Below are 15,846 nucleotides of genomic sequence, written 5' to 3' on the forward strand. Positions count from 1 at the left end.
GTCATATCATTAATTAAATTGTATAGAGCTGAGAAGAACAAGGCTTGAGGCATATGCTAGTCCTTGGAGTTTGAGGTAAGCCTGTTCTGTGCCCAATGCTCCGTTGTCGAGCAAGAAGTTGAAAAGTGGGATTAGAGAAGCACAGGCCAATGCACAAGAGCTTTGTTGTGAACAGACCATTCAAGGCTTCACTTGGAGCTTCTTGTGCTACTCATTCACCTTGTAGAAAGTAGCCTATGGAATTTCCCAGAAGTTAATTTTCTGTACTTCTGTAATTTTTGCTAATTCTTTTTTCTGATGGCTTTGTTCTCAAATGGCTTGTTTAGTAAAGAAATAGGATTTGTTTACGAGAAGGCACTTCTGTTAATAATTCTCAACATTTTCAAAAGATGGATTAGACACTTCTCTCTGTATTTGAGCACTGAAGCCATACCTTCATTTTCAGAAGTACTGACAGCCTGCAGCTTCCACTAGTCTCAGCTTCGGATTCTCAAAAACCAGGCATCATCACTGGCAGAAAAGACCTAAATATCCTGACCCAAACCAGCTTTTTCGTACTTCTTGTCTTGCATCTTTATACAGATACTGTTGAAATTAATATGTTACAGATTTTTGAGACAGCCAGCTGGTACTAGTGAAAGCTGAAGTACTGAAAATACACGTATCACAGAAATGTTTCACTATTAGCTGGAATTGCTGCTGAAGTGAGCCTCCTTTATTTTTGTAAAAGCACCCCTAATGACTGATGTTGCTGTAGTTACACACTATAATGATGGTGTACAGAACAGGTAAGTAAATGAGGAGGTAAATTGTGTAAGTATATGCATTTTTCTCAAGATAGGTAGAAGTAACTGTTGGTGAATACTCAGCCTTGAAGCTAATAGACATAAGATACTATGGACCATATTAGTAATAATGACATTAAGCTCTCAGTTACTCCCAGACCTTACTGGTGAGTTCTGTAGATATATCTGTAACCCCTCTGCAGCGTGTAAGTTTGGGTGACTGATCTCTCCTTGTAACACTGATGCAGAGATAAATGTTTAGCCAGGGCTGAATCTAGCCTCTAGGCTGTGTCCTGAGTTGTCTTTTTCTCTCAGACTCAAATACTATTTTTAGCTTTTATTGACCTGACCAGCTGACTCCACTCAGCATTTGTTCCTGGTCAAATGCACTGCTCCTCGTCTAGGTCTAAACTGACTTACCAAAGAAGTTGCGTTCTTCAGGCATGAAATGGATTTTTATTACTGAGGTCCACAGTGCAGATCATTGGAAGTTATGTAATGATATGAAAGGACATATAATTGAAAGGCTCTCAGAAGATAAAAGTGTATCAAGCTTCCCAGAGCATTCACATTGCAACTCCTGAAGCTGGCTGACATTGAAAGAGCCATTCAGTGTTCAGTGCTGGCCCCTCTGGTAGCAGCGCTGCTCCTGCTCAGTGCTGCCTGTTGAAATACCACAGAGTCTGCAGCACAGAGTCTAGTACAGGAGTTTTCCATTAAAGACATTAGCTGCTGCAGTTCACAGTAACTTCTAGCTGGGAACACAGTACTTTGTCCTTGAGTAGGCAGGATTGCCTTCATCCTATTCTTCCTTCTGGAGCAGAGAGGAAGTAGAGTGTGAGTACGTATGGAGCAATGCACACAACAAGTGAGTAACTGCAATACAGGCATATATTATTCTTGGATGTTTTAAATGTCAAGCAATAACACATGAGAAGTAAAAGTAAGTCTTTAACTATCCTGACATTCTCCTAAATGTGCAGTAAAACCATAAGAGATGCCTGTATTTACTACAAATAATAAAACTGGAGTGTTACACTAATCAAATTCAAATCAGTTTGAATGCATAATTTTCAGTGAATAGGTGCTTATGAAACACAGAATGAACTCCAGAAGGGAAGGTTCATTGCTTCCTAATCAAAAACAGTCAGCTTTAAACACCAGCCAGTCAGGTGATAGGTTTGTCATTTCTCAGCTGTGCTCTTGTAGGGAATTTGCCAAGAAGGCTTGACAGCCTTTAAACTTCACAGAGCCTTTTTTGCCTGTTTCTGAACATCATGTTGAGCTACAAAAACTCCTGGGAGACTGGGAGGAGAGGCAAAATAACAGTGGTTCTATTAAAATATATTTGCTGAAATGAATGTCAAGCAGAGTTTATGGTGCAAAACCCAAGTATTTCCTGAAGAGAAATTTTCACCACCCCTCAGGTCTGATTCTTTCTTGTCTAATGATGTCCAGCTGCCTTGGGGGACTGAGGAGTGTCAGTGATTAATTGCTTGGGTGTCAGAGAAATAAAGGCTCGTAATGCATCATTAAAAGCTAGAAATCAGGATGTCTGGATTATGATGGGCAGCTTAAAATTAATATATTACTGCTACGTACAATTAACAACCCAAGTCAGAAATCATTTGCTTTCATAATTTAGAACAATGGCAGCTCTCCAGTGAAAACATATTTACAGTAGTTTTACTTTGCCTTCTAGAGGCTTAGTACAAAAGGGAGAGACAAAAATTAGTATGCACCAAGGCAGTTAAAGAGAAACCTGTCTTTGAACTGTTCTTTCATTTTAATCAGCATGAGCTCTGCTAAATAGGGAAAAGAATTATGAGTAGGTGGCAAGCATCTGGGTTACTGAGGGCAAATCACTCTCAGGGGAATAAGCTGGCAATCTGAGCAACAGAGTCTGACCTGTGCATGACTTGGGATGAGCAGGTCTTCTCTGTTTTAACCCAGCATGAGCAGCAATTGCAAGGCAGCCAACCTGAAGTCCCTCAATCATCTTCCCCTACATGAAGGTCTGTTCTCCCCCTCCAATGGCAATTATAACAATTGTCAATGTCTTCTATTTCTGTTTTCTAATGTCTTTGTAATGTCGTTCTAATGTCTTCTATTTCACATCCTTAACTGTGGGACCTCATACATGTTTTAGTGATTTTTGGTATTCGTTGAAGTCCCATTAAGCTTCTTAAATTCTTAAATGGCTTCTTGGCGGGATTTTGTTGGATTTTTTTCTTGTAACTTAGGCTATAAAAGTAGCACCATAAACATTAATTGAAGAGCCATTAAGCAGTAGGGCTGTTTGTTTTGGGTTGATAGAGGACATAAAACTTCATACCCTGTGGTGGAAAACAGTTAGATCTGATGATGAACATGCTATTAAATATACCATTACCAGACTTCTATCAGTTTAACTTTAGAAAATAGCAACCAGCTGTAGCCAAAGCATACACAAGTGATAGAAAGTCATATTTTAATTGTCATGTCATAGCCTGTTACAAATATTGTCATTTCTAATGTTTTATGCTAATGACAGTGACTAATAGTAGTCATTATCTCTGTTCATTCTCATAAAAATTTCCTCAAGAGAGTATGATCACAACTAGAATACTGTTTAAAATTAAATTGTGTTTTTCTATAATGGAGAACATAAAAAAAAATTAAATACTGAGAGGTTGGCTAAGTATTTTATTTCGTAATAGCGTGTGTTCGACAACTACAGCTTTTGTTAATTGTGCCTGAAGTTGAACAGATATCCCTTTTAGAAACATTTTGGCATGCTAGCATGTGTATATGTCATGTCTTCATATGGTTTCTGAAGAGTGGAATAAAAGGTGAATCTCACAGAAGCCATAAAGAGTCTGGTGCTACCCTTGTAGAGGCTTAATATTAAGAACATTGAATTTTCTCATCCATTTCTTATTTCAGTTATGAATTCTGCTTACTTGACAGGTACAGAGTACTTCATTATGTGCACGAACAGAAATGCTTAAATGGATGAAGCAGCTATTTACGTCTGATAGGAGCTAAGTGGGACATTAAATTAATGCCAAACAAGTGAGTGCTCATTTTAGTTTTGTTATAAATGGCTGCAGCACAGCAGTAATGTATTGACTCTTACGTGCTGACAAGTTCTATATTTCTTACAAACTTCCCTTAGAGCTCGATGTGGAAAGACAAATTCACACTCTGCATGATGAAATTAGCAGCAGATGCATTAATAATTGAATAAGGATCTCTGGAGACACACCACAGTTCAGAAAGAGAGTTGTTGACTGGCTGGTTTAATTAGAGGCTTCTGTCCTTATATATATGCACTTACATAAGCCCTGAGTTAAGAGCTGCTGCCTGTATGTAGCCTTTGATATCAAATCCACTTCCTGCTCTTAGCAGACTTTGCATAGTTACATTTGACAGGTCCACAAGCAGACTGACAACCATTAATCTGGGCAGAGCATGGCCTTGCTCATCCCTCCTCTCTGACTGTTCTTAAACTTCAAGGCAAACTGAATGCAGTTTCTTTTGGAATCATCTCCAGACAGCGAGTGGGATAGGAGTGACTGAAAGGCTTTCAGTGTATGCCAGACCCTTGTCATAGACCTCCATTCCTATAGGGTTGAAAGTTTCCTGAAGTGCAAATCCCAGCTTCTCTCACAAAGAATTAGGATACTGTACTGCCATCTTCCTTCCCAGCAAAGATGATGTCCTTTGATTTAACCACATGCCCAGATTGGAGAGGGAAGGAATTTCACAGAATCACAGACTGGGTAAGGTTAGAAGGGACCACAGTGAGTCACCTGATCCCACTTCCTGCTCAAGAGGGGCCATCCTAGAGCACATTACCCAGGATTGTGTGCAGACAATTCTTGAATATCTCCAGTGAGGGAGACTCCATAGCCTCTCTGGACAATCTATTCCAGTGCTCAGTCACTGCACAGTAAGGAAGTTTTTCGTCATATTCAGGTGGAATTTCCTGTGCATCAATTTCTGTCCATTGCCTCTTGTCCTATTGCTCAGCACCACAGAGCACAGCCTGGAAACATCCTCTTGTCACCCTCCCTTCAGATACTGATAGACATTGATGAGTTCCCCTCTCAGCTGACTCTTCTCGAGGCTCAACAGCCTTTCCCTGTAAGAGAGGTGCTCCACTCCATTAATAATCTGTGTTCCCCTCCACTAAACCTGCTCCGGGAGCTCCATGTCTCTCTTGTACCAGGGAGCCCAGAATTGGGCACAGCACGCCAGGTGTGGCATCACCAGGACTGAGCAGAGGGGCAGGATCACCTGATGTACCCCAGGATACCATCGGCCTTCTGGGCCACAAGCGTACACTGCCAGCTCAATTTGTGTCTTTTGGACAATGGCAAAGAAAGCAAGAGGATTGCCAAAAAATAACTCCAGTTTTTAAAGATACCGCCAAGTCTATGATATAATTCTTAATAGTTACTTTGTAGTCACTCCTCACACCAAATAGTATTTTTCTCAGAAGATATTGAGTAAATAGTGTGATATTTCATCCACAGCAATACTACTGAAGCAGAATTCTTATGGGTTTAAAATCAGAACTTTATTGCACAAGTGCCAAGAGAGTGATAGTAATTTGAATAGTCTGAAAATTTGTTCCAGTTAGAAGAATTCCAAGATTTAGCACAGTGTTACCAGGTTAACTCCACAGAGCTCTCCTAATTATGCCTGAAAACTTTAGGCACTGGTTTTGAGCACAGGTTGAGTTGACTTCTGTGTTTTGCTTTCCATTAGGTTATTTTGTAAATCTCAGGATCTGGAAGAAAAACTTACCTTTATATATCTATCAGTGTATTTTCTGGAGTTTTGTCAGCTAAAGGAAAGCTAATTATAATCTCAGATTTTAAATATATTGCAATATTTTTCATAAGCTACAGTATGATTTAGTAAAGTGGCACTGTCTTTAAAGCAATACTCAAGATTCAATTGTCTTTAAAACAACAATTCTTCTCTATTTAGATAGGCCATTCTTTTTATTCAATAACACTACATATGTTATTTATTCAGTAAGAGTTTGGTATGAATCTCGTCATAATGGAAATACAGAATTTGAGATCTTTTTAGTATGAGAAACATTTAAAGTTTCTGTTGTCCCTTGAAATACGAGTTAAGTCCCAGAGATTCATATTTATATAATGAGGTATTGTCTTAATCTAGATACTCTGAAACATCCTGCAAGTGGCTCAGCTGAGGAAAGAACAGTACATATTTTGCTTTGTGATACTGAACCAGAGTGCAGATATTAAGAGATCAGAGACAATCAGGTGAAGGACTAAGCATGCCAAAATAATACCCTGGTTTCAGCATCACATCTTCTTTTGGAGTGCTCGAACCAAAGATGTGAAAATTAAATTGGATTTACATAAATATTTTTAGTGAATAGAGGCACCATTTTAGAATTAATATTTTTCACTTGATTCCCACATGTATAATACATTTCATTGCTGTTTAAAAAAAGTACTCTTAACATCATCTGAGTTTTTAAGGAAAAGACCAAGTACTTGAACAAGGTCATGAACTACTAGGTGAGAGGAATATATATGAGTTATATGGACCAAAGAGGAATAAAGAAACTGTATTGACTGGGGACAGGGGGAGAGAGATCACGAGTCATTAACTGTGGCTTTATGCTTCACATCTCTCTACAGTGGGTTTAATCCTATTAACTGATTTCCATTCATTTCATTATTTCCATGGAATAAGATCCTAAGTCTTCTCCAGGGTAGAAGTGAATATTATGCAATCCAATAACTTTTGTACCTATTGTTAGCATATACGAGGCACATCAGTGGTACCAATGTTTATTCACAATATCTGCAATAATTACCAAATTTCACAGCTCTGGCAGTTATCACTCCTGTAAAAGTGAAGAGATATTCCTAAATCCTTCTAGTGAGTGAATAAACCAATGGGTTTTATCCAGGTTTTGCAGGTCACTGGATGTTCAAAACAGCAAAGCAAATTAAAAGAACCCCTTCTCTTTCTCTATCACAGTGATTTTGCCCTTGAGTATATGAGCATTTGCTAATATAAAAGCTATTGAGGAAGATACGGAGGGAACTTCTTCTAACACTGCCTTATAAGGTAGAAATAAATGTTGCATTTCAAGTCACAGTTCTCCTTGAAATTTGATTTCATTTTAAAAGTCATCTTGAGCACCAAATTTTTGTCTCTTGGTGATTTCCAATCAGACAAAACCACTTAGAAGTGAAAACATAGTTTTCTAATTGTCATCCTGTAACCTCAGCCTAAAGATCAAGTAGCTACTTTTTGATTTATGCCTCATCACTACTACTGATGTTTTTGCAGGCCATAAAATTTTTTCGCCTTGTGCATTCACCACCTTCTAGCCTTTGTAGTCTTCCTCAGTTGCCCCTTTCTGTTGTTGTTAGTAGTAGTAGTAGTAGTAGTAGTAGTAGTATGATGCCTCTTTGAATATTTGCCCAGCTATTGTTTAGGTGCATCATTTTTTGGAATAAGTTGGCAAGTCTGTTAGTACTCCATGCATGCATTTGTACTTTTCTACAAATTGCCCAGAAGAATAAATCGTTCCTTAGATTCAATACGTGAAATAAGGGGGGGGAGGTATAAAAACCAAAGCCTTTTATTTACATATTTTTCTGAACTTGAACACGGCTGTGGAGAAGCTGGTGTATGCTGCATCCTCCATAAGTACTCTGTTGAGCACAAGCTGTAGGAATGGCCAACACAACTGAAGCAGAGTAAGATGCTGCAGCAGCACATTATTGCAGAGTATCAGTTCTTTCCTCAGGAGCTCTTGGGATGACAGACTAAGCATGGGCAGTGTCCATAGAGAGTCCTTGTCTACTGTGTTCAAGCAAAGCAAATATACAGGGCTGGAGCCTCTGAGACCTGTGATGACTATGCTGAGTTGGCAGGGCCAAAAATTCCACTCGGAATCCTCCACAGAATGCATTTCTTTGTAGCCCACCCAGAGAAGAGAAAGGTCAGGTGTTTCCATATATTCTCTGTAAACCTTCTTTGAATTTAATAAATTGGATGGGATGCCAATTACACAGAATGATCCAAGCTTTTGCATAAAATGATACCACTACATCCCAGTGAGTAATACCCTGATTCTACTTCTCCTGCTATATGAGAAAGTAGGACCTATTTTTTCAATATCTCATGTGAGAAGTGCAGTTTTTTCTGATCACAGACAAAGCTGGGTACTTTTACCAGCTTTTCTCTTTTACTTTCCAGTCTACTGAAAGAGATTTTCCTCTCCTGTCATGGTTTTCCTCAGTTCCCTAACATTTATCAATCCAATTAGTGTTGTCACCTTTCTTTCTTCCCTTCTGTCTCTGATAATGCAGAGATAATGCACAGGATGTCTCCTGACTTTGGAATAAAAATATCTATTTTGAACTACATTGTGCAAAAATGTCTAAAATTGGGCAATAACTTGACACATGCAGATCCAAAGTCTTCCATATTGCACAGTGGACCAGTCACTAAAGAAATGGACTTCTTGTTCAAGGCCTTAGGAGCAGATTTCCCACTGCTGAAACAATAAACTCAGTTTTGTCTTTCAGACACTCTTGGGGAATGCCTCTCTCCCACACAGCTGCAGTTTCCTGTCCTTTCTGTTACCTACCTTTGCTAATCATAGCTCCTGTGGAGTTGATAGGAGATTTTTACATAGGTTTTTGCAACTTAAAAATGCCAGTCTTCATGGGACAGTGAAGAAAATTAAGAGGACAGAACCAGCATGCAGTGTAAATAAATTGTGGTTACAATGGAAATTCAATCCATGCACTTTCATCCTCTCGTAAAGTCATATTTAATATTCATTTCCATAGTTATATTTAGATACTCTGGATGTCTCCTCTAATGTACTTCTAAACTTGTCATTTTGATATATAAAACCTTTTTGAACATAGATGGTGCAGTAAAGACTTTCAAAAGATAATTGCAAGTTCAAAGACTTCAGTTAGGACAGCAATTCCTCAGTACAAGCAACTGGATCCTCTTAGTCACGAGATAAATGTGCTAAGAGAGTTAGAAGGGCTGGAATCTCAAGATGACAGTTGGAAACACAAAAAAGCAAGATGGAATACTTTTTTTCTCTGAAAAATAAGAAGCCATGTGTCTTGGATGCTGCCTAGCAGGAGCAACTGAAATTCAGGCAAGGAACAAGGGGTGTTGTGCTTGCCTAACAGTGCTTGCATAGAAATTACCCATAAAGACCCAAGGAGTACGAGGTGCTTCAAAATCAGGAGACAACGCAGACTTGAAAGGATGACTTGGAGCAGCTCCTGAAAACTCCTGTGCCTAGACATGAGCAGAAAGCTAGATGTTAGCACAGGAAGTTTCCTTGCCAGGGCAACAGATTTTGCACTCTCTCTAGCTTTAACATCAAACCTACATGAAGTTGAAGCCTTCAAAGTGAACCCAGCTTTTGGCTTATTGGTTTCCTTTTAAGCAATAGTCAAGAACAGGCTGGCAGTGCATGCATAATTTTCCATAGTATTGAAACAGGCAATGAATTATTAGTGTTTATATAAATAAGAAATAACACAGGTTGGAATCACACTCTTATAGGGGTTAAAAACTAAAATGATCAGCATGAACCCCCTCATCTCTCAGTAAATGGAGCACAGATAAAGGCTACGTGTGCTGCACTGCGCTATGTAATCGCCTTCTGCTTTAGCATGTTGGTTCACTTATTTCAATAAGCAGTGACACTGATAAACCCAGATTGCAGTATGCACCCAGAAAGAGATGGCCTGTTGAATAACCAGTGCCAAACGTAAGCTATGGTCACAAATGTAGGGATAGGTTACCCAGGAGGAATAACTGGCAACAGAGAAAGTTCATCCCCAGTCTCAGGAATTTGATGCCTCATTTTTGTCTCAAAGGGGAAGAATTTACACTTTTTTTTTTTTTTAAAAGATGTCACATTGCTCTAGAATTTCCCCCTGTGTTAAATGTACAGAACAGAATTCAACATTTGGGTTCCTCTAGAAGATTAAAGTGGGGTTTGCCATATTCATTCTTTTTGGGGGATTAGGGAGTAATGTTTTCATCAGAATTATGGTTGTTCCCATTGCACAAAAACACATATTTATGACATGTATTAGAAGCATTTCAGTTCATTGCTTACTAGGAATTAGGCATAGTGATTTTTTCAAGCTCATTTGGCATTTTTAAAAAAATTGCTTTTCTCTGAGCTCTTCTGCTTTTGCTTGTTCCTAAATTTAATTAATAATAAAATTTTCGTCTACAGGCAGCACTGACAATTTAGCCACTAGAATTTTTCAAGTATTTTAGGTTCAGATTAAAGCAGACTACTGAGCTATAAATCAATCTAATATTGTAATTGTACTTCCCATTCAACTGTTTCTTGGACATCAGTTATGCATCAGCCAGATGTTTCTATTGGAATGGACACAATGACTTCTAGATATTTTCTATGAATCCAATGAATTTAAAATCAAGGAATATAATTTAGTATCCAGAGTTTGGAAGTACATCTTTCTGCATTTTGTCAAAATGCACATTGCATATTGGTGTATTTCTCAGTTGCCCATTTTAACATAATCTCTGAGATGTCTTAATTGTCTTTTCAGTGCTATCCTGCTTATATTTTTATGCACTTCCTATTTTGACATCTCACTTTGAGTCATATTCTTCTAGTCTAATTAAAGTATATTCGGCATCAACCTTTATATGAATGCAAAGTGGTGCAATATTAGCCCTTTATTATGGCTTTCCAATTATTCCTATTGCTTTTTGTCAGAATCTCATCCAGCTTTTGAACTTCTCCCAATCGACCTTGATCCAGAGAGATATTTAAGATATGACAATACTGACATAGTGCAGAGATAAAGATTTTTTTGTAATGACTGGTTGTTTAATTGGTAGTTGAATGGAAAATATTTTGAGTATTTAGGTACTCACTCTGAGTTTTCCTATAAAATCAGAAAGAATTATCTCTGCAGAGAACCTCAGAAGAGGGTGCAAGGACTGTGAAACTTTTGCAGGCTCTTCTAATGCATCATATAATGAAAACGTGGGAAAAATTATCCTGAATTAAATACAAAAACGTAATCTATGTTCTCTATGTTCTTTATGTATCTGCTGTTCTTGTGCTCCAGATCTCCTTCTTAGAATTTCTACTTGCCCTGTATGCCAGAAATATTTTCTGTAATATTGCATTATGTTTAGCATTATCATAAATATACTTTTGAGTAAAAACCACTTTTTTTGTAATTTGTGAACTGTAGAAAACCATTCAGCTCATCCCAGTATCTGTGGATTCAGCTGGCAGAATGAGGTAAGCATAACATTACCGTGGCAAATAATTCACTTAAAGAATGCAGTGTATACGCTTCAGAGGTGCAGATACCTCAGTACAATCCTGCATGTGTCTGTCCTGTCAACAAAAGGGCAGGTATTTCCATCACATGGAAATTGGTTGGCACAGCTAGTTCTCTGTGAGAACTGGAAAAATGGACAGCAAAACTGATTTTGTCAAGGACAAAAGGAGAGTGAAGGGCAACACAAGAGAAAACAATAATATATTTAGGCATATAAGTAAAAATATTTGAATGATCCTTACCAAAGCAAAGGACAGTTGAGAGTGATAAATGTAATAACTGTGAAAAATAAACACGAGAACTCATTTAAGCTTTTTACTAAAACCACAGAAGGTTGACTTACCATAAGCTATAAAAGATGTCATTAAATCATCAGCCTTTAAGAATTGCCTATTGTGGTTTCTGAGATACTCTTTTCTCTCCCAGTACTCTGATTAATTTTGTACAACTCCAGGAATTGGTACCTGTAAGCAAGTTCCAATGTCAGACAGACAAAGAAAGTAAAATATAAAGTCATATCTTATTACAATAAGCAATCCTATTCACCTCAGTAGGTCTCATCATAGGTGTATAGGTGGTAAGATCTCTCTCTAGAATTATGCTGTGCTAAATATTACAGTACAGCAGAAGGTTTAATAAATGGGCTACATCAACTTCAACGGTGTTCTGTGGAGTATAGTCTGTGTACCAATAAAAACCTCCACGATTTTTATTAATTCCATTAAAGTAGCACGCTACCTCCAAATATTTATAGAGATCAAGCAGATTCACTTCAGGACAAATCCTTCATACATACCAGAGGGACCTTTCCTGAAATGTAAACAGTTGGCATCTGTTGAACCATAATCCCTGAATTAGAAACACAAATGTTTGGATTAACAAAAAATGGAAAGCCTCATTCTTTGTTGTTGACCTCCTGGTACATATTTTTTCACTTTCGGTGTTGTGTGCATGACTAGCGTTCTTTATTCAGGACTGGAAATGCAGTGACTTTTTGGCATAGTGACCACAAAGGACAGTGGTGATTAAATTCAAGCCAGCACAAGCCATCAGTGATGCTCACTGACTTGGGGAGATTTGAAATCAAGTCTTCAGTTCCATGCTACACAGGTGATGCAATATGAAGCAACTGAGATTTGATACTCTTAAGAATCAGAGAAATAAAAGGATATTTATTTTACCCCTTTAAAAGAGTATATTGATCTGATACAGGAAGAACTTGAGGAAATATAAAACATAAGCTTGTGAGTACTATCACTGAAATCTATTTGGTTTTATATACATAGAGTTTTAGCATCGCACTGCACCAGGAACTGTGTTCAGTAACTGTTAGGTGTTTTAGCACAGACCCAGAATCACTGTCATATTTACAGTGCATATATATGTAACACAGAATGAGCATATGCAGAATATTCCATTGTACAAACTAAAGCTATAACAATGAGCAAACTGCTTTAATTGTAGTGCTGAGGGAATGAAATTTGAAATTCCTTTCCTAAGTAACTTATTTTTGGGTAGTGGCTTTTTTTCTTGAAGAGATTAAATACCCAGCTATTGGAGAGCACTGAAAAGTTGGAGAAGAATGAGAATGAAGTTTCAGGTGTTGGTGCTGAGAACCAGGGGCACAAGCAGTGATCTTGGAATGTCTGCCTCTTCTGGTTTGTGCCATGGTTTTAGGCTTTATGCATCCCAGTAGGATGAGCCATGATCAAGGTGGGGTTTCATGGATTTCAGTCTTACTCTTCCCAAGTCGCACTCCAGCCGCTGCTTCCAGCGTCATGCCAGGGTCTCCAAAAGCTGTTGTAGCTTCTCCAGGTCCATAGCAGGAGGTGAAAGAACTAAATGCTCCAGGTCAACCTACCTGGTGAGGGGGTTTCCTGCAGCCTGTGCTCCCAAGGGCAGTGGATTGGTAACTGCACATTGGAGCTGGCAGTGACATCTCTGAACCAGCACCTCTTTGGAGCCTGAGGCACTCACCAGCTGTTGCCTTTGGCAAGACGACAGGGAAGCAGTCACATTTCCTCTGAATTCTGCCGAGCTTTACACACGCTTGTGACAGGTACTCAGAGTACACTCTTTTTTTTTTTTTTTTGGATTTCACAGATCTATTTGGCTGGGAAGTAAATTCTACATAAGTTTCAGGGAAGGCTGGAATTCTCCATGTAAAAAAAGTTTGATGCCTTGAAACTGCTACAAAACAATAAAAAATCAGTAAAATACCCCTAAGTGTAATTTTAATTGTTTTAGTAAGTTCTTTCATGTTGTATTTTCATGTTATTAATTTCTGTACATAGTAGACTTCATTATACTCTGTAAGAAGAAGGGAAGGCTTTCAAATTAGATTGCATATTGAATTTTAGGTCTGTGCATTAGAATTTTCATATGATTTCAAAATTATCAAAATAATTACTTCTTGTCTATGCAAATGTGAAGGGTTTGCCTTCATTCCTACTCTGTCATAACAAATCCAAAATTCTTGACAGTATAAAAAATGTGCCCTGAATCCTATTGTCAATATTCAGCTATTTCCCTTTTCATAAGAGAATGTCATTTTACCAGACATCCCTTTAACCCTGGGGTAAAGGACAGTAGCTCTTGCCGTGTTAAATAACGAGCTGTGTAAATTTCAGCTGTTGGGGATCTATTCTGTGTCTCCAACAGGAGGAAAAGGTATTTTCAGTGGTTATGACTTTTAATATTAATAATTTGAAATAACTGATATACTGATATCATTCATGGAAAATCTAGTTTTTCTGCACCCTTACTTTTGCCAGAAAGGTCTTAGCAAACAATATAAAGTCTTGTTATATTATGGCCATCACCTTGGCACTAGAATTGGCATAGTGCAGTGCATTTGTATTTACAGTTTGTACACTAGCACATTTCACCCTTGCTTTTATTATTCTACTATCATGTAATTCATATCTTTCCAGATTTTGTCACCCTGAGTTACTTATTCACCTGAGTAAGGCCATAAAAATAAGGTCTGAACATCTTTAATTGTAGCCATGAAATGAATGTAAGAGTTGAGAGTGCTGGTCTGACTGTGGGTGTCTGTGTCCTTACAAATCCATATGCCATCCTGGACTGTGACAGGCAAGCAGGACACAAATATAGGTGAAAAAAATACCTTTGATTTCTGATCTGAGAGATTGTCTGTGACAGCCACAATACGGGCATAGAGAATCTCAAATCTTGGATTTGTCTCTGTTGCAGAATGTAACATTCTTTGCTTGCGCAGAGAAAAGAATTCTTCCTAATTTCACAAAATGCAAAATATGGTCAATCACAGCCACCATTAGTAGGATCTGTTCAGGGTTCTTACATTTTGTCATTGTTGCTCTTGTTTGTATTTTTATTTGTGAATATTAAAGCCAGATTTTTAAAAAAACCTTGCAAATGATATTTGTAGAATTAAAAATGTACCTTGGAATTTTTAATTATTTGCATTTTAAGTAGCCAAGTCTACTTCATCATTGTTGTGCAATTTGACTACTTCTGTTCATAAGGTGTACCTGCAAGCCACTTTGCTGAGCACTGCAAGGTTAGCAAATACCCTGCAGGAATTAAAAGGCTTGTTTTTTATCAAAAGGGATCAGTGATTAAGGACTGCTTCATTGCTTACAAAAACTAAAGGAAATTATCATGAAATAAAAGCAAATACAAGGATCTAATGGCTCTCCAAGCAAGCATAAAGTGGGATTTGGGGAACTGAGTCCTAAGAAACTTGCTTGACATCTAACTTCAAACAAAAATTGAATATGTAAATGTCTTCCTGCTACTGGGAAATCTATCCAGCTACCAGGAAAGCTGATTCCTATAAGGATACATACATACTTAATGTCTTAAGAAGCTCAACTACTTAATTTTTGAGAAAATTGTATGACTTTTCAAAAAACCCAGGGCTTTAAAAAGCAGAAAAGAAACCAGGAAAGAAAAAAAGTGGGAAAAACAAGAAAAACCTTAATGTTACAATCCATTGATAAAATTAAATTAGTTTTAATGGGTTTGGCTTACTGGTGAAATATTTGGGGATACAAAAAATGTTTCATAAACACAATTAAATCTCATGTCATGTAAAATCCCTATCCATTCTTCAAGGGCCTGTCAAGAAAACTAGGTTTACTACCTGAATTTTATTTTTCAAAGTAAAAGACAGAATGTTCTGAAAATCAAGCTATCACTCGTTAATGCTGTCAAAATAACTTGTCAATTTTACACACTTGTTCAATTAGACTTCACTCTTTCTTCCTCCTCATTTTAAATAGTTGTTAATTTGTTATTCTTTGGGCCCTTTTTTCAGAGTCCCGTGGACACAAAACATAAAATCAATGACGCTGAAGTTTATGTAGGCTTAATATTGGGATGAAAAATGAAGGTGCCTGGTCCTGCTGTCAATAAAATGTATTTGTGTCGTTCTCCATGCAGCACTTTGAACAGGGTGAGTGACAGCAATCTCAGTCTTAGAAAAGGAAGAGCCTTATGGCTCTATTGTATGGTTTTATAATAGCCCAAAACAAAACATTCATGATCCCTAAACAGATTCAGATACTACATGTAGACAGGGAAAGTAACCATGTGAAGTGCTGTGGTTTTCCAGTCTTTTTTCCATGTACTGCCCTGCTAGGAAAGCACACCAAGGATTGCAGTTTATCAAGAAAGGAGAAATGTTTCCTCCAAGGAATTTTTATATTCAG

General features: G+C 37.8%; 1 protein-coding gene across 16 annotated transcripts in view; it reads left to right on the forward strand.

Annotated features, from left to right (window-relative positions):
• Positions 1-15,846, forward strand: part of KHDRBS2 (KH RNA binding domain containing, signal transduction associated 2) — a 299,809-nt gene that overhangs the window by 281,413 nt on the left and 2,550 nt on the right. For 5 of the 16 annotated variants that reach the window (XR_001863635.1, XR_001863632.1, XR_001863630.1 and 2 more), the window contains 3 exons: positions 3,735-3,839; positions 11,057-11,106; positions 15,453-15,590. The exons of 3 other annotated variants lie outside the window; for them this stretch is intronic. The gene's annotated coding sequence lies outside the window, so the exon portion shown is untranslated. Of the gene's footprint in view, positions 1-3,734; positions 3,844-11,056; positions 11,107-15,452; positions 15,591-15,846 lie in introns of all 16 variants that reach the window. 8 more of the 16 variants (XR_001863633.1, XR_001863640.1, XR_001863637.1 and 5 more) reach the window with 8 other exon arrangements.

The sequence above is a fragment of the Corvus brachyrhynchos genome, unplaced genomic scaffold (genome assembly GCF_000691975.1).
Source record: "Corvus brachyrhynchos isolate BGI_N302 unplaced genomic scaffold, ASM69197v1 scaffold136, whole genome shotgun sequence".
NCBI classification, from domain to species: Eukaryota; Metazoa; Chordata; class Aves; order Passeriformes; family Corvidae; genus Corvus; species Corvus brachyrhynchos.